Raw genomic sequence first — 23,404 nt, forward strand, 5'->3', positions numbered from 1 at the left:
AAAAAGCAACACAGATGATTCAGAACTCAGATGAAATAAAAATAGAGACACATAGTCAGTTAATTAGTGATTCACTGGTGTGCCCATCCACATACACGGATAAACATTCTGGTCACACGTTGCATTTAGAAGCTAAAATAAGCATACAACCAAACATACAGAAACAGGTGGAGTCAGGGACACATCAGCAGATAAATGGACAGATAGAAACAAACACAAAAGTAGGATCAAGCCTTGACCATCAAAGACAGGAATTAGGACTCCCAGAACAGCTGAGTTCTGAGGGTAAACAATTGATCTGCTCCCCACCTCCAGAACCCGAAGCTCATCTTTCCCTGGCTGAGGCTCCACCTGCCCTGTTACTGGACTCTCCACAGGGGCCTGAGCAAAATGATAACCAGGATCAGACAGATGGACCCTGCAAATCAATATCAGAAGGTGAAACCATACACCACAACCACTGTACAACAGGGGAAGTCAAACATGAGAAAAATGTGTCTGCTGTTGTGATTGATTTCTGCCAAGCTACAACAGCCCCTGAACATGAGCCTATAGGGAGATGTGACTTAGAGACATATGCACTGGAGCAGGAGAATGGACCTCCTTTAGGCGGTGGAGCTGGCGCACACGCACCACTGTGGGGGAATTCACATGCTTTGAGCCTAGCCAGTGCAGAAGAGAGTGCCCTTGAATGGGATTCAGCAGAGTCCACTGCCTCCACATTGCTACAAACAACACCCACGATGCCAGAAATGATAGAAAGCGAGGGAGAGAAGAAGAGAGGTGGTGCCTCAATAATATTACAAGCAGCAGAGAGAGAATCGGCAGTGCTGGAAGCGGATGAGTCTCCGAGCTCAGAGGAAACATTAAGTGAATTTATAGCTGAAAAGGGACAAGAATGCACCTCAGTAATTTTTCCAGACATTAAGTGCTCACCTGTTCAGAAAGAGGAGGCGACTGAGGAGAGCTGTGGCAGCTCGACGGAGAGTGAGGGAAAGGGTGGGGGTCTGCTGATTGCACTCTCCCCAGCCGGAGACATCGATACAGGCACGGTGGGCACAGAGGACAAAGCTTTGGTCACCTATTCCTCTCCATGTGTCCTTGGAACATGTGACTGGAAGGTGGAGAGTTCCCGATCAAAGGAGAGAAAAGAAGAGAGCGAAGAGGAGGGGAAAAAGGCAAGCAAAGGCGGAGCACGGAACGCAGCACATGCCGGCAGGGTGTTACAGACAGAGGCAGCGACCGAGACGTGTCCATCCCATTGCATCACAGCATCACCAACGGCAACACAAGACCAGAGTGACCTCATCCATCCTGTCACAGCAGGCACAGCCCCATTTCCTCTGACCATCAACAGAATAAACGACTGCGACTCCATCAGCCCACCCCCTCCTCTTTCCCACATAAACTCTACAAAGACAGAAGCGCAGAGAGAGGAAGAGGCTAATCTGAATCCGAGCCCAATTGCATCAGGAGCAGACCTGCCAGGCAGTGATAGATCACTTCCACCAGCAGTTTATTTCGAAAACGAATGTCTCTCTGTGCAAGCCAACGATCAACAGGTACAGAGCTCTTCACAGACTAGAACCGCAAGCTGTGACACATCCATCAAGACAGAGACACAGCAACAAAGACAAGAAATATTTCCTACAAGTGAAGAGACATCTCAATTTACTAAGCTACAAGTAAACATGAGGGATATCGCCGCAAGTTGTACCAAAGTGGAAGGGTCTCCAAAAGGTATGCAGAGCTCTTTTGAGAACCAAAATGATACAACACTGAAATGCCAAATGACTGAATGTGCCTCTTTGCCCCCATTGATGGTATTTGAAAGTCTACATCATCCAGTAAAAGAGGCTAGCTTCAACTTTAAAGGTTTTCTCAGCATCAGCAAACCAGCACTTCCTCTTCAGACAGAACCGACCACTGGCCAGAGAAATACTGACCTGCATGGAGCAGAAAGGGAACATACTGCCTCTGAAGAAGGTAAAGATGAAAAAAATGAAAAGCAAAAAGAAAAAGTGGAAATGACATTTAAAGAGTCAAAGGATTGGAGAGAAATGACCTGTACATCTCAAACGCAGGGTGATCCTACTGTAAAACTTGGCGCTAATGTTAATGTAAATATGAGTAGCTGTGAAGACGATGGAAAAGTGACAGATGGAACTCTTGATGTCAGCAAGGGAAATCCTGTTTCATCACTGTCAGCTGCAGGTGAGACCACCTGTGTTAATGAATCTAAGGATGTGGTTAATGAAACTCTGGCAGCAACTGAAGTAATTAAAGAGAAGCAAGAAAATAAAGAATGTTTGAATGTTACTCAGACCACCCCAAATAATATAGATGAGTCAGCATCTGCTGAGAAGAACAGTGTTTTACTACCGGATGTAACTCCACAAGAGGGTCGTAACAGCAGCCCTGCTCTTAATGGTGAGAGGGCTGATATGACTGTGTCTGAAGGAGTTGAACAAAGACATACAGAAATTCTGTTTACCACCAAGGAAAAGCTGGATGAAGAGATTGATGAACCAAAGGGATGTGGGTTGCCTGAAACAGGTGATATAGAACCAACATGTCCAGGTAATTCAGAAAATCTTGTGAATGATAGTCGAGAGCATGAGTCAAAGCCAGAAAAATACACATGTGAAGTTGAAACAAAGGTAAAAATCAGCTCCATGTCTCCAGCAGCTGCCCCAGACATAGACAGCATGTGCCCTTACACTCAACCAGACAAGAAATCCAACACTGAGCAGCCTACTATAATCTCAGAGATGCAATTTCTGTCAAAAGCAGATAAGTGTGAATCACAGTTCAGTAATGAAATGATGAAAAATAATGCAGCGGATGCTAGGGACACAACAGTCCCTTCTCTTCCTCCAGCGGTGACTACAGTACCAGCACAAAGGGATCGTTCCTCAATTACCACACAAAGCACTAACAGTGATGCCAGGGATGTGTCTGTCATTGTACTAAAGGCTCCAGGCCCAATGCTGAGTCACTGTGAGTCTGTTAATGACTGTGATATTGCTGTAGCAGAACCCGGGGAGGATTGCAGTGTGAACTGTGTGTGTGATTCTGAGACTGAGATTGTAAAGAATATTACGGACAAATCTAATCAACAACTGGATGTGAATGAAGAGAGGTTAAGATCTCAAAATGCAGATGATCTGCTTTACCCTGTTGCTGTCTCCACACAGGAAATTGCAGCATCATCTGGAAACCATTTGCTTACAACTGACAGACCAGACCAGGCAGGTGATTCACCGCTGGTGTTAAAGAACCTGGATATTGTTGGAAATGCAAAGATGAAACAGAATGACAGATCTAAGGGTGTTGGAGAATTGGAGGTTGTTAGAAAAGAGAAGAGTGAAGGACATTTAAATTCTGTATATGAAAATGATTTATGCAATGCACCGATAAATGCTCCTACAGAAAATGAGGTTATTAATAATGACACATCTGAAGAATTCAAGCACATGAAAGGGGGAGAGGACAACAAGGAGTGTGTTAAGGAAACCGAAGAAAAAATCAATGCAGAAAATGAAACTAGTTCCTCTCAGGAAGAAGGGACTGAACAAAAAAATGAAAAGCAGGGTGAAAGGAAGGAACAAGAAGTAATGTCTTTTAAGGAGGAGAAGCATAATAAAGAAGAGACGAATTCCTCTAAAACATCATGTGCTAATGAGACACTTAATTCTCAACCTGCTTTGACAATGCAACAAAGTCCTAATGATGAAATCAAATGTGATTCACATCTGATGCACTTGGAGGACAATCTCGATACACTTTTGACTGAGGAACCTGTTCAGCATGTGTCTGACAATGTAAAAATGAATAAAAGTGTATCCAAAAGATTCAGTCAGGTGATGGGAGGAGAGCAGAACAGGGAGATTATGCAAGAAAATGAGGTGCAAAATGTAAAATCCATTGCAGAAAAGGACAGCAAAAAAAGTGCAAATACCTCTCAAGAACAGAATGAGATTGCTGCAAAAGAAAAAGCTGATCAAACACAAGCAGAAAATCAGACATTAATAAATCTCTCTAATCTATCAGGAGAAAAAAAATTATTAGATGAAACCATTCCAAGAGGAAAATTGCATTCTAGCCCTATGGATGATCCTGGTTTAACCTCTGAAGGGATTATAGAAGAGGCTCTGAGTTGTAGAGGGGCACTAACTGAAAAATCTCCTCCAGTCGTTGATCACACCATGTCAGCAGTGGTGAATGCTTCTCCTAAAAGAGACCACACACAAGATCCAAGGGGTTTGAGCCAGTCAGATTTGGCACTTTCACAATCCGGAGAGCACCAGCTGCAACAGAACTTTATGAGTGCCCCAAAAGCAATGTTAAGTGTGAGTAAAAGCAACGTTTTAGAAAATGCTGAGACCAATAATCATGCAAATGCTGAGGCAAGTGAAAAGCAAGAGAAGGTGGTGATGTATTATAGTGCAGAGGCTCCAAGTTCCCTAAACAGCACATCAGAGAGTGCTGCACTGGTGGGGGGCTATAACAAAGATGTTGCTGTGTTCAATATATGTCCAGAGAATGAAAAGAAGACAATACAAACAATAGATCTTAATGGTGGGAGATTTCCTGTTTGTGGTGAAAGTACTTCAAGTGAAATCCAACCTCAGTCAGCTCCCAGCTTGTCTATAACAGCATCGTCAGCTTTTGAAACTTTAGAAGTCAAACGGGTTATAGAGGCTACAGAGGCAAAAGAGCCTGCCATCTCAGCATCACAGGAAAGTGTGAGTAAACATGCAGACTGTACCAAATCACAGGTCAGCGCGGATACACATGGGAATGTGTGGAACGAAATCCCTGACACCAAGAAAGGCTCAGAATTTCCGTTAAATCACTCAAGTGAGTTTTCTGTGATTCCCACATTCTCACACCATGAGGCAGGGCTAAAAACAGAAGAGAAATGTTTCGATTCTGTTACCCCTGGAGACACTGGAAACATTGAGATCAGTTCTGATTCAATGAGTGATTTTGCACAGATGTCTACAGCAGGAACTTCCCAAATTCAACAAGAGAAAGAATTCGTTTTTCAGTTCTCTGATTGCCAGCTCTCCACCACTACATCCTCTGCTTCTGTCCTCCAAAAATGTATTAAAGAGGAAAAAGAGATAAGTGTGGATCAGACCCTTAAAGATGCACTAGAACCTAACACTCCTAATTCCACTCCCCAATCTGAGACAGCCACCTGGAAGATGGAGCAGCTTAATAAGCATTTGTCAGTGCAATTCCCAGATGGTACCCAAAACACAGAGGAGCAGAATACACAGTGTTCTGAACAGCAGTTACAACATGTAAGAACTTGTTTGGACACTAAAAATACAATCAGTTCTATGGAAGAAGAAAACACCATTTCAAATGACGTACAACAGCGAGAAGGAATTCAAGTAGAGAGAAGTAAACAGATGGTGGATGAAGAAAAGAACAAGGCCATTGAAAATGATCACAGAGAAATGTTCAAAGGGGCTGAACCTAAGTCTTCACAGTCTATAATTGAAGAAAGCATCTCCAAAGAAAACCAAAGCAAGTTGGAGGAGCATTCTTTATTTTCCCCTGTTGAAGCAATAGTCGATAATGTAGACCAGCAAATTGAAGAAGTTTCTAATGGATCACAGACAGAAATGATAGAGGCTGTGTCATTGTTATACCCTGAGACCTCTATTTGCTTGGTGACTGACCCCCAGGATTCCCACCAGTCCCCTCCTGCAGTCAATCAACAGTGTAGTCAGCAGTCCACTAAGTCTTTTATCCAAAACTTACGTGAAAACGCCACAAAGAAAGTTGAAAGTAGAAGTGAGCGAAGTCCTGACATAGCAGATAACTCTCCTGGAGACATAGAATCCGTTCTAATCAAAAAAGCGATAGAGAAAAATGACAGAGAAGATGAAGTCAGTAAGGTGTCAACAGCTGCAGATGTGTTGCTGGGTTCAGGCACAAGAACAGAGCAGATATCACAGGTTATCGACAGTTCAGACAGCCAAATGCTAAGTGCAGTCTTTGTACCTGAGAGGTCAGATGTAGTCAACTCTGAAGGGTCTGATTGGCTCAGAGCTCTGAAGGATGCAGCCTCCATGTCTCAGATCATTCCAGAGCACAGAGATGAGTCTACCTGTGGATCTACAGAAAACAGGTAAATTTCATTTGATGTTTGTTTTTAAAATGAGAGACCGTGAGGGATATTGACTTTGTTGCACTCACAAATATGTTGAAATAAATGTAGTGCTTTTCATTGGCACAGATACAAAAAAGTATGTTTTATTCTCACGTGATGTTTCGAGTGAAAATGGAGCCAAGTACAAGTACTACAGCCCATTATCTCCTGAGGGTGACCTCAACAGTGACATCAACTCATGCCCTTTGGGCAAGAAAGAATCCTTTCATACCCACGCACAAACACACACTGGGCTTCACATATTTGAGCACTACACATACACTTGCATACAGGCTATAAGGAGTTTTCAATGAGACAAACAGTGAGCAAAATTTCTTCTGTTTATTTTCTCTCTAGGCCATTTGAGACCCTCTGTTCACCTCAGACTGATCTAGAATTCCGAACCCCAACTGAAGAATATTTTCCCCCTGCACCTGAAGATAGTTTTCCCCTGGAACTTGAGGAGAGTTTTCCTCCTGCACCTGAGGAGAGTTTTCCTCCTGCTCCTGAGGAGAGTTTTCCTCCTGCACCTGAGGAGAGTTTTCCTCCTGCACCTGAGGAGAGTTTTCCTCCTGCTCCTGAGGAGAGTTTTTCTCCTGCTTCTGAGGAGAGTTTCCCACCTGCACCTGAGGAGAGTTTCCCACCTGAACCTGAGGAGAGTTTTCCTCCTGCTCCTGAGGAGAGTTTCCCGCCTGCACCTGAGGAGAGTTTTACCCCTATCACTAAGCAGCCAGAAGACCCACCAGACTGCAGGTGAGACCTCCTAAATGCTCCTTATGCACTTTCATGAAATTATTTACCACTTCCTTGGTTTGTTATTGAGTTAATTGCTACTTGCCACAAAGAAATTCCCTTTAATGTTGACTACAGGATGCCAAAGTAGTTGTGTTTAGGTCCAGGGAACGACATAATTGATAGAAGGGTCATGCATTGCATCTGGGGTTGTCACTTTTTTGTGTTTTGTCTGTTTCATTGCTTAAGTGAACCAAATGACTACATTTACATTTACTTTTATTCATTTTGTAGATGCTTTTATCTTAAAAAGGCAACCAGACACAGGAAGTGCCCCTAATACCAAGTTTCAGGCATTGTTCAAATAAGTAATTACTACATGGGTGTCCAAAGACCTACTTGTTGAATATTTTCGAACAGGTTTAGAGTGGAGCATTGCAGTGTACACTTAGCTTCCTTTTGGGGACTTTCTTATTTGCTCTCGTTTTGTCATTACTTCCCACTCCCTCTCGTGAGTCTATATCTGCTCTGTTGCAGCAGCCACAACAGATGAAAGTGGAGCACTTGGTGCTTGTCAGTCAGAGGTTTTAGCCTAGCACCTCATTTAGAAAGACATGTCGGAGCCGGAGAGAAAGAAAGATAAAAGGAAAGAGAGAGTGGTGGACAAAGTGATAGGGAGTGAGAATGAGGGGAAAGAAGAGAGAGAAACTTTGACTGTGTGCATTTGTCCCAGTATCCCTGAACAGCCCACTCATTATTGCTTGCCACAGATGTGGACTAAAGGAATTTTGCATGTATCTGTCAGTATGTGTGTGTGTGCACGTGTCTTGCTTAAGCATGCATATGTGTTTGCTATTTGCACCAACGCCCTCACATGAGGTCATACCAAGAGGTCTGTCAGTATGGAACAAAAGCCATAGTTCAGGGCCGCTCCAGTTGAGAATATTACTCTGTGTGTGTAGATAGATAGATACAGTCAAGAGAGAAAGAGAGAGATACGGAGAAATAAAAGAGGGAGGGAGTGTGAAGTGGCTGCCTGAGGAATTTTGAGTGGCTTGCCTAAAAGAATAGTCGCACACTTTACTTTGGGTACTGATCTCGGGTGAGTTCTACTAAACCTCCTTTGCTGTTTAAAATTAAATTTTTTCTCTTTTGAATTTTACTAATAGTGTCAACTGCTGGAGAATACAGTCTTGTGGATATTTGGAGAGATGTTAATTACAGATGGTTTGTGATGATCTCACTGGATAGATGGAGGGAGGGACGGTAGGAAGACAGGGAGGGAAGGAGGAAGTGTGTTGTGAAGTCTGTCTCTCATTCTTTCAAATTTGCTAGCTTGCTCACTCTATTTGTTTTGACAGTGTCCTGATGATAATGATTTGCTCTGTGCTGACAGAAGGTTAAATTCCGTTATTGTAAGGAATGAAGTAGATTACACAGGACTTTATGGGTGCAGTTAAGATACCTTTGCTCTTGGTAATGTGTGATAAACACCTCTGTAGACAACTTGTGTTGCTGTACTAAACCCACTTTTAGACATGAACCCATAAAATGCTGTGATACATATCGTTTGTGGCATGTGAGTTTACTTTATTTTATTTTGGAAATGGTATTTTGAACTATGTGGCTTTTGAGGCTTTGTACATAAATGAAATACAGTGCAAAACTAAATCCTGATGGTTTTAGTCAGATGTTTAAGGCTAGCTACCAACTTTCCACTTGTAAAAGCTAATATTATCTTGTTAAGATAACTGTGCAGATTTTAATAAAAGCCTATAAAATGCCTTCAGTTACCCTTCAGTGAAAACTAGAGAAAGTTTAATACCTGTAGTTATTTAGGAAGTTGCAAGGAAATTTTACTTGGTCTTGGTGTTAGCGCCTCACCCACAACAGCTGAATGAAAACACAGCAATGTTAAATTTGAGAGCTCATGCTAATTTTTTTATAGTGCCTACCACAAAGTTACTAAATAGGTCACATACAACAGGCTTCTGTGTTTCCAGATTTCACACATTTTATGTAGGGCAGATGAATATGTAATTTCCAAACTATTCCATGTCATTTAGCTAGCTTATTCCACATTTGTTATTTATTTCAGTCTACTTTATAAATCTACTTGTGATTTTATGAACAAAGGAAACTGTGTGGATGCAATGGCTTCTGTGTTGGTGTGTGTGTGTGTGTGTGTGAGAGAGAGAGAGAGAGGTGGCTTGGAAACCTTGTGATGCATGACAAGAGCTAAGCAACAGTTACCATGGCAACAATTATTAGCCATTGCAATTATGTGTTAATGGAACACAATTATGTTAGTGACGCTTGGAAAAGGGACTCTTACTCAAAATGTTTAACAATTATAAACATTATTACATTATAAAACGAGACAATAGGCATAATAATTGCATTTATTATAAAGATAACAGTATGACGCAGCCCCTCTTAGCTCAAACCTAACCACACTGTAGTTATCTAATTATGCCTTAAATATCGCTGTCAGTCAGAGTGTAGTTAGGACTGTGAAAAACCTGTATGGTGGCTGTGCTGCTAACAGTAGTGACGTTGTTATTTTTTATGGCTGCTAAAATGTCAGCTCCCCCATGCTGCCTTTATTTAGTGCAGTCTGTTTGCTATTAAAAACCATGTCTGGACTCATTCCTATGGACACAGCTGCTCTTGGGAGATTAGATTTTGTGTTTGTGCTCTTCCCATTAACTCTGGTGCCTTAGAAACCTTGTTGTGTTCATTAAAATTGTGGTTTGTGGTTATGTCTAACATGCAATCCCACTATCCGGCTAAAGCGAAGGAAGGAGAGGATCGTAATACTTTGATGCGTGCATAGACCTGATTAGAGGGCAATTCTGCAAACTGTCTACAACTGTTTCTGATGAGATAGAGCAGAGCTATGTACAGTTGTTTAGGCTGTGTGGTGGAGTGAGTTGTATTTTTAGTATGTGACATGAGGCACACACCCCTTGACAGGAGCAGCTGAAGGGCTGTCTGCTGTTCTGCCTGTTGGATTAGGTTTTGTCGGTGATGCTGCTCAGCTATTGCCATTTTTTCCCTGCTGAGAGTGGAGTAGGGATGGTAGGGATGATATATATCATTATGTGATTTATTATTGTATCAGAAATTTGATAGGTACAGATAATGTTGTAAGTTTTTTATACAGTTATATATACAACATGTATCTCATGTGGTTCATTAGTGAACAAATCAAAGAACAACTGATTGAATTATAATTCATAGCAAATATGAATACACTACAATAAAAAAGTTTAGAATTGGTAATTTTTTTAAACTTTGTTAAAGCAAACTGAATTTTCAGCGGTCATTACTCGAGTCATCAGTGTTACATGATAGATATCATCCAGAAATCATTGTAATAAGCTGATTTGGTGCTCAAGATTTATTATAATTAATGTAGAAAACAGTTGCTTAATATTTTTGCAGAAACTGATACATTTTGGATTCTTTGATAAATAGAAAGTTCAAAAGAGCAACATTTATTTGAAATATAAAACTTTTGTATAAATGTTTTGTATATATTGAATTAATGTCTTTATTGTTACTGTAATTTATTTTCTGAATAAAATGATTAATTTATATATAAAAAAAATCATACTGACTCCAAACTTTTGAATGGTAGTCTATATATTCAATTTGCTTAGTTATGAGAATTGTTTAATAATAATAATAATAATAATAAACAAATTGAATAAAAAATCTTGCTTAGTTGATGTCTGAAATATGAGATAGCAAAAAAAACGTATTTCTGTTGTGTACTATGATAATGGTTCTTATATAAACAATTTCATAGGTGCGTCTCTCCTCACCATTCCCTGAGTGTGTGTTTGCCTGTGTATTTGTGGTGTTGTGCAGGTCTCCTCTGGTAGAGGCTGCTGAGAGCGGTGAGCCTGTCCCCTCTCCCTTATCACCCCTACCACAGCACCCTGCCCTCTCTGCCCACCTGCTCCAGGAAACGGTCGATTTCCCCACACCGCCCCCTACCCCTCCGGACAGGGCTCCCCCTGAGCCTCAGACCCTTCCTCCTGCTCCTGCTCCTTCTGGTCTACCCGAGGCTCCCCCTGCTGCCCCTGTGCCTCCTCAAATCCAACAGCTCCAGCACGCTGAGCCTTCAGCAAGGTAGGATATGAACATTTGTGACCCTGGACCACAAAACCAGTCTTAGGTCACTGGGGTATATTTTTAGCAATAGCCAAAAAAACATTGTATGGTTCAAAATTATTGTATGGCAAAAATCATTAGGATATTAAGTAAAGATCATGTTCCATGAAGATATTTTGTACATTTCCTACCGTAAATATATCAAAACTTAATTTTTGATTAGTAATATGCATTGTTAAGAATTCGTTTGGACAACTTCAAATGTGATTTTCTCAGTATTTAGATTTTTTGGCTCCCTCAGATTCCAGATTTTCAAATAGTTGTATCTCGGCCAAATATTGTACGATCCTAATAAACCATACATCAATGGAAAGCTTATTTATTCAGCTTTCAGATTATGTATAAATCTCAATTTCGAAAAATTGACACTTAAGACTAGTTTTGTGGTCCAAGGTCACATTTGCTGAGTGTGCTAACTGATTGTTCAACAGTGTACAGATTTTCTTCTTTAGAAGTTTGTGAGGATGTCACAGGTGTAGAGATGCTGCACGTTCAAATTTAGTTTGCATTATTTTTGCTTTGTGGTTATTTTAAGAACCTTGGATGATTTTGCCACTCATATGCCCTCCCTGTGTGGGCAATACAGTTCACATGGGTCTGCTTTCAAATTCTCTTCATCCATTTAGTCTGTTCTGAACTATCAAACTGGTGAGAATTTATGAATACTGATTAGATTTAATTAAATCGATCTGACTGATTTTTTTTGTTGACTGTGCTGCGGATAATAATAGCAGTGATGATCCTGAGGGATTTGTGACATACACTGTATGTACTGTATGTACAGAACTGTACATAGAGTACCTCATAACACCCTGTTTCCTCTGCATCTGAAAGAATTGAAGCACCCAGAAATTAATTTACCATGAAGACATTGGCACCAGGCTTTGTATGCATCTTTACAGCACTGTATATAAAGAATATAGTGGCCCTAAAATCATTTTTAATTCATGATTAAAATGTTTGAAAGTCATTACATCCACTTGTTATACAACAAAATGTCAAACCAAGTGTCATCTCTGAGCAAATGATTCTAGCCCTTTCTCAGGACTAAATTCCTTTTTGTAGATATTTTCATTTTAACCCACTGTTTCAAGGTGATTTTAGTGGTTGAAGTCACTTCTCTATGTTGCTTTAAGATACTGTATTGTCATGGAGTGTGCTGCTACTATTGTAGGTGACTCATTTCCATTTGTGCACATTGTTGTAAACGTTTTTACATCAATCAGAGGCTGTGCACTGTTTGGATAGAGAGCAGGATGACTCAGCCACGTTGAGAGGCGATGAGCTCAGCTTGCATTTCTTCTGTCAGACAGCAGAGGGCGAGAGAATGTGTATTTGTTTCTTTCAGTGTTGGAACTGAACTCTGCTGCCCACTGCAGCACACAGCTTGTAAACACATCGGAACAGGAAAACAGCCTAAAAACCATCCTACACTGTATGGAAAAAAATGCAACCCTAACTAACCCTAACACTACAAATGTACCTTTAGTTTGTAGCTGGTGCAGTACCCTCAAAGGTACATCTTATCTACCCATAAAGGGGTGCATAATGCAGATGCAAGAACTTAATCTTAAAATCTTACATGTAAAACGCAGCATTTACATAATGAGATTTATTTCAGAAGTGCACCACCATCCAGCCAAATATAAATTGATGCCCTGGGGCACCAGCTTGATGCATCTCAACATAAAACATCCATTAAGGGAATGAAGCCTGTCCCCTCTGCAAACAACTACCAAGGGCATTCTGTCTTTATCATTTCTCTCACACTCTCACATTTTTCTCTTTTTTTTTTCTCTTTGGAAGGTCATTTGTATTATGTATGGTTTTGTATTCACTACTGTATATAGAAGATGCCAGTATTTGAACACAGTACAGTTCAGTTTTTAGGGCACATTTAGGTAAACATTTACACTTTTGTCTTGGCAAAATGTAGCCCTATATACCTGTATTCATCATACTAGTGCCAAACAGAAGGGTTTTATGCTTTTTTTAACTTAACTTGTTCATTAGCGAATGAATAAAAAAAACAACTGATTGATTCATAATAAATAGCAAATATGAATATGGCTCCCAGACCAAAAAGAAATAACTAAATATGCTCTCCTGACTCATATTCTATGTTTGACTGTTAGTTCAACCTAGATACTAAAAGCTCATGTTATGAATCTTTAAAAAACTTGCCATTGCAATATCTTTCAGTGGCTGCACCGCTTGAAAATTTAATTTTCAATTTCCTGCGTCTGAGCATAGGATGTATTTGTCAGTACACACACTATACACTCTCTCTCTGTGAGTGACAGCATTGTTGAAAATGTTTTTTATTGTAAAATAATGAGTTGTCACATGTCTTCCAGCTGTCTGACACAGACAGCCGTTTAATTGGTGACAGGTCTTTAAAAACCCCTTTGCTGTTGCTATAATTTATCATGGAATTTATCATGTGTTTTTTCATCACCTGCTCTTAAAAATCAGAGTGAGAGAAAAGTAGCCCCTGGCTTCCGCTGAGAAGAAAACAAAAGCTGCATATAGATGCTGTAGAACAATGTGTTCCTCTGCTGGCACAGAATTTTCTAGAAGTAATAAAGCGTATGTCCTTAAATCGCTGAGCTGAGAGAAGGGAAGTCATAATATGATGAGAGGTTTGAACAGACTAGCGGTCTCCAGCATTAGGATGGTTGGCTACAGAACCATAGACCTTTACTAGCCTAGAGCCTTGAACATTGAACATGGTCATTGAATCTCATTTGTGTGAACAACACCCTCAAGCTAAAGTATTATCACCCTTTGTGTACTGGTGCATGTTTTTACTTTCTGCTTTTTATTTTCTATTTTCAAAAAGTTTTGGTAATGACAGGCAGTGGACTTGTAGAACAAATGTTTTTTCTTCCTGCCTAGTACCTGTTTTTTCTCTGGGCTAAAGGCCTATGGGTCATTTTACCTTGCTTGTTGTACCGTGATATTTTATGCTCATATAAGCATACTATTTATTGAAGAAAAACTTTAAAAATAAATAATACATCAAAAATGCATGTCTTGATTTTATTTTTTACTACACTTTGTTTGACTATTAATATGAATTATTAACTGGCACCTTCTTTTTGGACCATTAGTCAACAAATTCTCAGATAATGGAGCAGTTATTATGAGGCTTGTAAGAGTTTTCACCTCTACTCCCTCACATTCACACCACGCCACTGAAGCTCAATGAAAATTCAATGAGCATTTAGGAGCCACGTTCACTCTCTCTGAAACCTTATCCACTGCTCTTGTTTGCTGGTTAGTGTTGCTGTAGAAAAATGAATGCTTTATGAAATATTCTATCTTGTATTTTATTATATATATATATATATATATATATATACATATATATATATATATATATATATATATATATATATATATATATATATATATATATATATATATAACAAGTATAATATATAATATGTGCAGTTTTTTGTATTTTTCTTGAAGAGTCACTGCCCACTTTTCCTTTTCTGGAAAGGCCCTCTCTGTTTCTTTAGTGGTTTATATCCATGTCATATACAAACATAGGAACATAAGAAAGCTTCAGTTAACTTTGGGGCATTAAGACTTTCCCTACTCTGTGTACAGTCCTCAGGCTCTATTCTGTAAGTGAAAAGGCAGATCTGTGCGAAAAGCTCTTTGTTCTGCTTTCTCATGAGTGAACAATAGATTAATAATCCTCATGTTTCAGATGCCCCCACCAATGTCCCAATTTTTCCACAACTGCTGCTGTCTCATGCTGTAAATCAATATGGATTAGCTCGACCTGTGTGAATCACTACTGCTCCCCTTCAGGCTCGTAATCTCTTTCCTTTGAGTTGTCTCATTTTCATTCTCATTCTCATTTTCACTTTTCCAGATCATACCTAAAACCCTTTCATAACATATTCATTGCGATTTTGAATATATCTGTCATTTGAGGACATTTGGACTGATGACTGCTTTCTGCCATGTCTTTTAGTTTTCATGGGGGGTTGATATATCATGACTATGACATGAGCAAACAGAAAGATTTGAAACCTATGAAAGAACAGCAGTTGTAAATCAGAGAGTCTGATGTACATGCAGTTAATTTATACTTTATTAGTTGATTTGTTTGGATGTTGCTGTTGATTTCATGATGGGCATTTATTTAAATATGTTCCTCTGATCCCATCAAAACCAATTTTAAAGACATTTCTAAAGCTTTAACCCTCATAATGTAGAAATGCACTTTCTAGAATCAAATAACCTTAGTATGTAAAAATGCATTGCCTTTTTAAATTATGTACAAAAGTAATGTAACATTTTTCAAGTTTGATGCATGTTATCAAGCTATAATATTGTTTATGCTAAAATCAATTTTTCATCAGATGATGGTGAGGAAATTTTCCTTTTTTTCTTCATTTTTGAAGTATATTTTTCAAGATACTACTAAATGCCCTAGGGTCTCTCAGACTCCAAACAGACCATTAGGGTTAAGTTATTCAGTTAAGTTTCTGTAATGTCAGCAACCTGTAGTGTCACTCTATTTTCACAGGGGAGAGTTACAGTAATTGTGTGATTTAGGGCAATAAAGAAACACAGAGAAACTATAAAAGGTGTTCCATAACAAAAGACAGGAGTGATCGCATGCCTCAGTTTCTGTGTCTCGGTGTGTGAAAAAGAGACGTGTGTCTTTCAACTTGGCGTGGGGTCGGCTATTGTTTACATTCACTGTGCTGATCGGCACAAGAGACCTCAAATCGACAGGGAAAAGCTGCTCATCTTTTAAAGCACTCCATTCCCTGGGGAGAGAGAGAAAGAGAGAGAGAGAGAGTGAGAGAGTTAGAGAGGGAGGGGTTATGAAGAAAACCACCAGCCACTTTGCCAAACGCCACAACAACCCAATGAGAAGACAGAGTTGAAGACTAGAGAGCAGGAGCATCGCTTATTCCCTCCCTCTTCTCTTGCTCTTCGCATCCTTCCACATCTCTACCCATAAGGCATAGCAGTCCTGTTCTATTGTTGTCAAGGATACAGAGAGAGATACAGCCTTCCCCTGATGCAATGTAGACAGAGTCAGAGAGAGCGAAAGGAAGGGATGTTGAGGGCTGAAAGCAGGGCGCCTGCATGCCCCTGATGCCATCTGCTCCAGATCTACTACAGCAAAGCAGCGTGTGTCTGACGCCAGCCCAAGGGCCCTCAGGACGAAAGACGTGGAGAAACAGGAGGCGCAGGTTGGGGGGAGGAGGAGGGAGACGGGTGCCAGTGGAGATCATATAGCAGAGGATGGGAGCAGTGGAGTCCGCTGAGAACGGACAGCCCCCCTGTCCCTCTCAGGAGCGTCCCGAGAGCATGTGAGTAAGAACCAGAGGAGCAGATAGGAAGGTTCTTGACGACATCATTGTTGTTGTTGTTTTGAAGTGCCTGATTTGTTCACCTGGTTTGAGTCTGCATGTGAGTATTCCTTTAGTGATGCCTGTGCTGTGAGAAATAAGTAATAAGTATGGTGTTTGTCAGAGAAACGGCACGCACAAAGGAGGAGGGGATTGTTATTGTGTCTTTGTGATGTCACAATCAGACATCATGTTTATTTACATTAGCCGTTTACTGGTGTTAGTAAGGCTCTGTATGTGCTTTTGCATATTGACATGTGTGTTCTAGTCTGGCGGGATTGCAGACGTCTGGACGGGGGAGTAATGGCTGTATTTAATAGGAGAGAGATGTGTGTTTTTGTGGGGGATGGAGGCTAATGCTGCAGCAGTGAGAGAATGAGAGAGATGCTGCTGAAATGGAACACTGAGATGTGTTGGAGAAAAGGGGGAGGGGGAAAGAGAGAGAGAGAGAGGCTATTTATGTTGTAGACATTCAGAAAAGCAGAATGGCATTGATCATGACAAACATTTCATGTATGTGGAGTGGTGTTTCTATATGCCTGTTGGTTTGTGGTATAAGCCTGCTGTGAATCTAAAGGAATAATTCACCCAGAATGAACATTCTGTCATCATTTGCAGTAGAAAAGCAAATTATTTCTTTCTTCTGTGGAACACAAAACAAGATATATAGTAGAGTGCCTAAGCTGCTGTTTTCCAAACGATGAATGTAAATGGTGAGCTCAGATTTTCAAGGCCAAATATTTAGTAAATAATGACTTAAATTTCAGTCAGCCTGCACAAAGCCTTCATATTGCTTCGGTAGATTTTAAATATAGTGTGCAAGTCATACTGACTAGTTTTATTATGCATTTATGGCCTTCTTTTGACCTTTTTTGGAGCTTGACAGACCCTTGTCCACTTAAGAAATAAACCCGTACAAGTTTAAAACATAAGGGGAAATACATAATGACAACTATTGTGCAACTATTCCTTTAAAATAGTCAGTTAACCAACTGTGTGTCTTTGTTTATAAAACACATTCTAACATCTAAGGTATTCTACTGTATTTAATCCTCATCCTATCGGCCACAATGAATATTTTACTGTTGTAACTGACCTTTGTTCAAAAAAACCTGGAACTTCTTGCTCTAGGCAACACAGCTGGGGATGATGGGAAAGTCTGAACCTGCTCTTGAGGTCTGTGCTTTAAGTAAAAGTATTGTAGCACCATACAGTGGTGCTCATTCAGCCATGGCTAACATAGCTTTTAGCATCTAAAGTTTGGCTTATGCAATCCCCTTTTGAGAATTCTTGCATAACAGTACCTGCATAGTTTATGTGGGAGTTTGAACCTCAACTCTAAAAGCTTTGTATTATTAGATTTGTCATTTAGTTCACCTACTGTACAAGTAGCTCACCATGACAGAATGGAATCTGGTGGAAGAAGCTTTTAGCATTGCCTTTTATAAAATATTGCATTCATAATCCAACATTTTAATTTCCTATACAAGCCTTTATTTTTACATATTTTTTTTGGTATTCATCAAGAATTAAAAACCATAAATGTTGATATTTAATAATCGTCATTTTACAAGATTTAGGGTCAGTAAGATTTTATAAAATATTTTCCAAAAAAGTCACGTTTATTAAGACTGTAAATATGTAAATATAAATATAATAAAACTGTTAAATTGTGAAATATAATTAAAATCTGAAACAGCTTTTTAAAAAAATAAATATTTTAATAGGTAATTTATTACCGTGTTGGCAAAGCTGAATTTTTAGCAGCCATTAATGCAGTCTTCAGTGTCATATGATCCTTCAGAAATCATTCCAATGTGTTCACTTGGTGCTCAAATAACATTTCATATTATCATTGATAATAATGATAAATAATAATCATTAAATTAATAATTTAATTTTCAGGATTCTTTGATTAATATAAAGTTCTAAGTAATGTTATTTATTTAAAACAGTAATCTTTTGTAACATTCTAAATGTATGTACTGTCACTTTTGATCAATTTAATGCGCCCTTGCTAAATAAAAGTATTAATTTCTTAAAAAAAACTTTTTAGATGGTAGTACATTGCTGTACGTGGTAGTACGTGGTGCTCAGGGAACACGCATTCAAATCTGGCTTCTGTGATTTCTTTATTTTTAAATACTATTTTGTCTCTCTTTTAACCCATAATTCCGTTTCTTTTCTATTTTTCATATCAGTTTAGTGGCAAAATATCTAAATGAAACATATTTCAATGTGAACAATATCTGTATCCTCATTGCACTGTAATGTTTCTTAGTCTTTTAATGAAAAGCTCTATATTTATATTCCACTTACCCACTTCAGAATACTGAAGCACATATCATGAGCACTGACATTCAGATCCACTGGGAAACGTGATGCACTGCTAAGCATTCAACTCTGAAGGCTCTAATCATGTGACCTGCACTTTCTTTCAACTTTTCAACTGTTTGACTTGCACATACATATTTGGGCATGTAGCCTACTATTGGCCAACCACCTCTACTGTGACTTCCAGGTTATCTGGAGTTTGCTATTGTGCTGTGACTGTGAGGACCATTCTGGTATTCATGCAGTATCAAGACATGTTACAATAGGGCTGACATAGGGGCATCCAGCGATCATGTGTCCTTTTGTTCCAATGGTATTCTCACTGTGTGATGTCACCATAAGTACATAAGACATCCACAATCTCTTTTGACAACCTAGTGTCAAAAAGATCAACATGTGGTGAATCAGCTTTGAGATGTCCGGTTTGGTGATGCATATGACCAGCTATACTCTGCTTGTCTTCCATCACTCCTTAAAGCCTCTGAGACTATTAAATAAGCTCAATGCTGCAGGAGATCTAGCACACATAAAATATTGAGAGTATATCTGAATTATTTGATCGTTCTGGTGGTGAAAGCTGGAATATTGTTGCATCCCTCCAGAGAGGAAGCAGTTCTTTGCTGAGGAACATTGGTCCTGTAGTTTATATGCACCATTTTGTGGTACTGCAAGATTTCTGACTTGAAATGTTATTTTTACTAATCAACATATTATATAGTTAGCATGATGTTTGCATCACATCTTATGTGGAACTCAATCATTGATGATCAGGACTGGGAAAGTTCATTGCACACTGAGAGTAACTTCAACTTGAACTGCCTGGAATTAGGCCTCTATATCTCTGTGATTTAACTGTTTAATCAGTTTATATAGACATGTAAAAAGTGTTAAATACGTTCTAGGTGTAAAACTGCCAAAAGGAGTGATTACCTCATAAAACACTGTGATAGCGATTGGTTATTTTGAGATATGTCTATATTCTCTCCTGACTTTGGATGAAAAAATGTATTCAAGTTTACTTTAGGTAAACTTCATGTTAACTCCTTATTTAGTATTGGAAACTGGGCCTGTTAGCCCAGTTAGCATAATTTTTTTAATTGTCATATTATAACATACACACACCAGTTGGCCATATGCTAGTATTCCAGTTGGAGCACAGCCTTTGTCTCCCTCTACTGGTCCACCTGTGTCATTACCTCAATCTCTAGTACACACTGTACCCTCTGGCATAAAAAGGAGCAAATCACAACTACTTTTTTTTTTTTTTTTTTTTTTTTTTTTTTATCAAGATGCTTTTTTTCTTAAGCCCTTTTCAAGTTCAGTTATACTTACAATTAGAATTTTAGAAGATATTTAGAAGCACACAATAGGTCTGGTGGAGTATTGTATTAGTGATATGTTAACACCATTATTAGGAGACGTGATTATAGATCTGTTTCTTAATCACTCTCCTCTCTGACAGACTAATAGCTGTCCTTTCGGTTCAGGTTAGCTTTGTTTGAACAGCATTGTGGGTCGTCAAGCTCACAACAGTGTCTGTGGCTCGAGCCCAGCAGTGCTGTTCTGTGCCAGACAAGCCTGGCTGTCTCCACTAAGATGAATTCACCTAAAAATCGCTCATGTCTTCTGTCTCCTTTAGCTTTTCACTTTATGTTACAACTCATGTATTGCAGATGTTTACTTGTTTAATAGATATTTTGACCATGCGGCATCTGCGTATTCTTATGCTGATTTTTTTAATTTACTGCATTTTAAAATTACAGCTGGAATTTGCAATTACCCCAGACTCAGTAGCATTAATAAAAATGTTCAATAAGATTAAATTAACAGAGATGCATTTTATATTTTTTCCACCATCTAGAGGAGAGTTTCAAGTCTAAAAGGCTAGGATGTGGAAAACCCATTCTTAGTTTTTCAAAACCCCCAAGAGAAACATAAGTTGCGTTCCACCTAATTTCCTCTGCAGACTTTTCAGGAATAAATCAGCATTTTATTTTCCCATACCACAAAATAAATGGGTATTTATATGTGCTAATAGACTTCCTGTGCATATGTGGATCTATACGTAAGAGAAGGAAATATGAGGCTTGGGTCAGGATTTTGTGTATGTTGCCAGTGTGTGCGTTGTCTAGCACATGGGAGCATATGTCTAGAGAGCACTGTCTCCATGGCAACAGTGTGCTTCCCAGATATGTGAAAACATCCCTGTATGGGCTGAAAAGCTCATCAACTGATAATTATCTCACCCAATGTCATTAACACACTGAAAGCTGTAAAAATAGACTGGAAGTCTTTTGAAATTTACTCCTTGCCATCTGTATATATTGCAGCACTTATATAGAAAGAAGTATACTGTTTGTATTGCTCTAATTCTCTACCTGTATCATATTAGAACATTGTATCCCAATGATTTTGGATTTGACCTGTACTTATTGATTATTGTAACCTCTCATTCATTCATTTCCAGTATATCCACTTACACCTTTAATGAAAAGCCATTGCTACTAATTTCTCAGAGTAGTCGATGCAATGCATCAAGGGGCTCTTGCCATTTAACGTGCATTTAAGTATTTAAAATAAAATTATATGATCAACAAGCATGTATGTGCTTTGTATGTGTTTGTCAGGAAAGATATTGAGTACTTCCTTTCATTCATTTCGCTGAGGTTAGCAGTGCAATGAAGAGAAAATCTCTTATTTTGCTAATAAACTGCTGGGTATTTCATGTCAGTTGTCACATTAGCAGGCATATATCATTTTTTGGCATCTGTTTATTTTAAATACACTGTAGGTACAGTATTTAAATTAACTGTTGATTGACTGTAAAAATTTGACTTAGCACCATTGGAAGACCATCATTTTGACATGCTGAGAAATGTGGCTCATGTGTAACGGTTTTGTGCAAGTAAAAGCGCACAATGCAGGAATAATCCAAAAACAGTCCTTTAATGATATCCACACAAGAAACCAAACGAATCCATGAGCAAGGGATAGCACAACCCGTAGACAAAAACAATAGCAGACAAAGGACCAGGGCAGAACACAGGACTTAAGAACTGGAAATGTAATTAGGGAGAACTAAAACAGGTGTGGAGCTAATTAATCGAAAAAACCATGGAACAAGGGAACACAGGCGAACTGGAATGCAGAGAAGCCAAACCAAATACAACTGAAACGTGACATTTCGCCCCCTCCCAGAACAGTGTGTCCTTGTACCGACAAAAGCAGTTTAACAGAGGAGGGAGGGTGGGGATTCAAGAGGCGGGCGTGGGGCAGGTGAGGGGCAGGCAATAGGAAAGGGGCATAGTTCATAGGGCCAGAGCGGAGTAGATGGAGGGATGAGCCCAGAGCAGGAGGAGCCTAAAGGAGATCCAGAGACCAGCCAGGATAGCGACCGACGGTGGAGTCAATGGAGTGAGGAGCCATGGTGGAGGAAGGGCTGACAACTCCAGAGGGCCGACTAATGGAGACGGAGCCAATGGACGAGGAGCTCAGGATGAGGCTGAGCAGACGGAGAGCGGGGTGACACTGAGGATCCGCATGGCCAAGGTGGAGACAGGGACCCGGAAGGTTGCGGCAGAGCCAGAGCGACTGAAGAAGAAGGTGGAGCCGAAGGGAAGAAGTAGCCTGACAGAGCCAGAGGGATGGAGTGACGAGGCGAAGCTGGAGGAGTGGAGTCCCGAGGAGGCAGATGGTCGATGACTGACTAAGGCGGAGCCAGAGGGACGAGGGAGCCCAGTGGAGCTAGTGGGATGACGGCCCACGGTGGAGACGAGGAAGCTAGGAGCCAAGGTGGAGCCGATGTGTCGAAGGACCGAGATGGAGTCCAGGACTCAGAGGCTTGAGGTGGAGACAGGGGATCCTTACGCCAAGGCGGAGCTGGAGACTGTAAGTCCCGAGGAGGTGGATCAGAGTGCCCAGCTGGCGCTGACTGAGGTTGAGCTGAGGGACTGGCAGGAACCAGGGGAGACAGAGCTGAGGAACTGGCTGGATTTAGGAGAGGAGGTGGGAGTCACATGGAACTCAGGAAACACAGGAGGGCCAGACAGAACCAGCAGAGACTCAGGAGAAGGAGGAGGGCTGAACGAGACCAGCGGAGATTCAGGAGAAACAGAAACAGTGAGAATTCCCTCGGGAACGGACGGTGTTGCCGGCTGACGCACTTGGTCAGAACATTCTAGAGGCTCAGGCTCCGGGGCAATGATAGGCTCAGTCGTGGGTATGCGCGCTGGCTCATGTGTCGCGGCAGGCTCACGTTTCACGGCAGGCTCAGGCTCTCCGTCTGTGGTGGGCTTTGGCAATAGTTCCATGCAGTGGGATGACGGCTGACTGGTCTCTGGTTCATGAGTGGGTCTGGAGATGTCCTCCTCAGCGGGGGAGATGGAGAAATACAGTCTATTTCTCTCCAGCACCCAATAAAAAAAACAATATAACATAATACACAAATCAACAACTTACCTACAAGCTACGCTATATCGAGTTCATTATTGAAAATCAATCGCCTTCGATAATAAACTCAATATAGCATAGCTTATCAGTGAACTACGGCTCTGTGTATTAACTGCAGCTCCATTTGAAAGCAGGTGATGGGGATTTACCG

General features: G+C 40.2%; 1 protein-coding gene across 2 annotated transcripts in view; it reads left to right on the top strand.

The window, feature by feature from the left end:
- Nucleotides 1–14: 14 nt before the first annotated feature.
- LOC109111252 (transforming acidic coiled-coil-containing protein 2-like) overlaps nucleotides 15–23,404 on the top strand; it is a 41,569-nt gene continuing 18,179 nt past the window's right edge. Inside the window, exons 1-3 of one of the 2 annotated variants that reach the window (XR_006156283.1) lie at nucleotides 15–6,148; nucleotides 6,527–6,922; nucleotides 10,778–11,041. The gene's annotated coding sequence lies outside the window, so the exon portion shown is untranslated. The remainder of the gene's footprint in view (nucleotides 6,149–6,526; nucleotides 6,923–10,777; nucleotides 11,042–23,404) is intronic. The other variant, XR_006156284.1, reaches the window with a different exon arrangement.

The sequence above is a fragment of the Cyprinus carpio genome, chromosome B13, assembly GCF_018340385.1.
Source record: "Cyprinus carpio isolate SPL01 chromosome B13, ASM1834038v1, whole genome shotgun sequence".
Classification (NCBI taxonomy): Eukaryota; Metazoa; Chordata; class Actinopteri; order Cypriniformes; family Cyprinidae; genus Cyprinus; species Cyprinus carpio.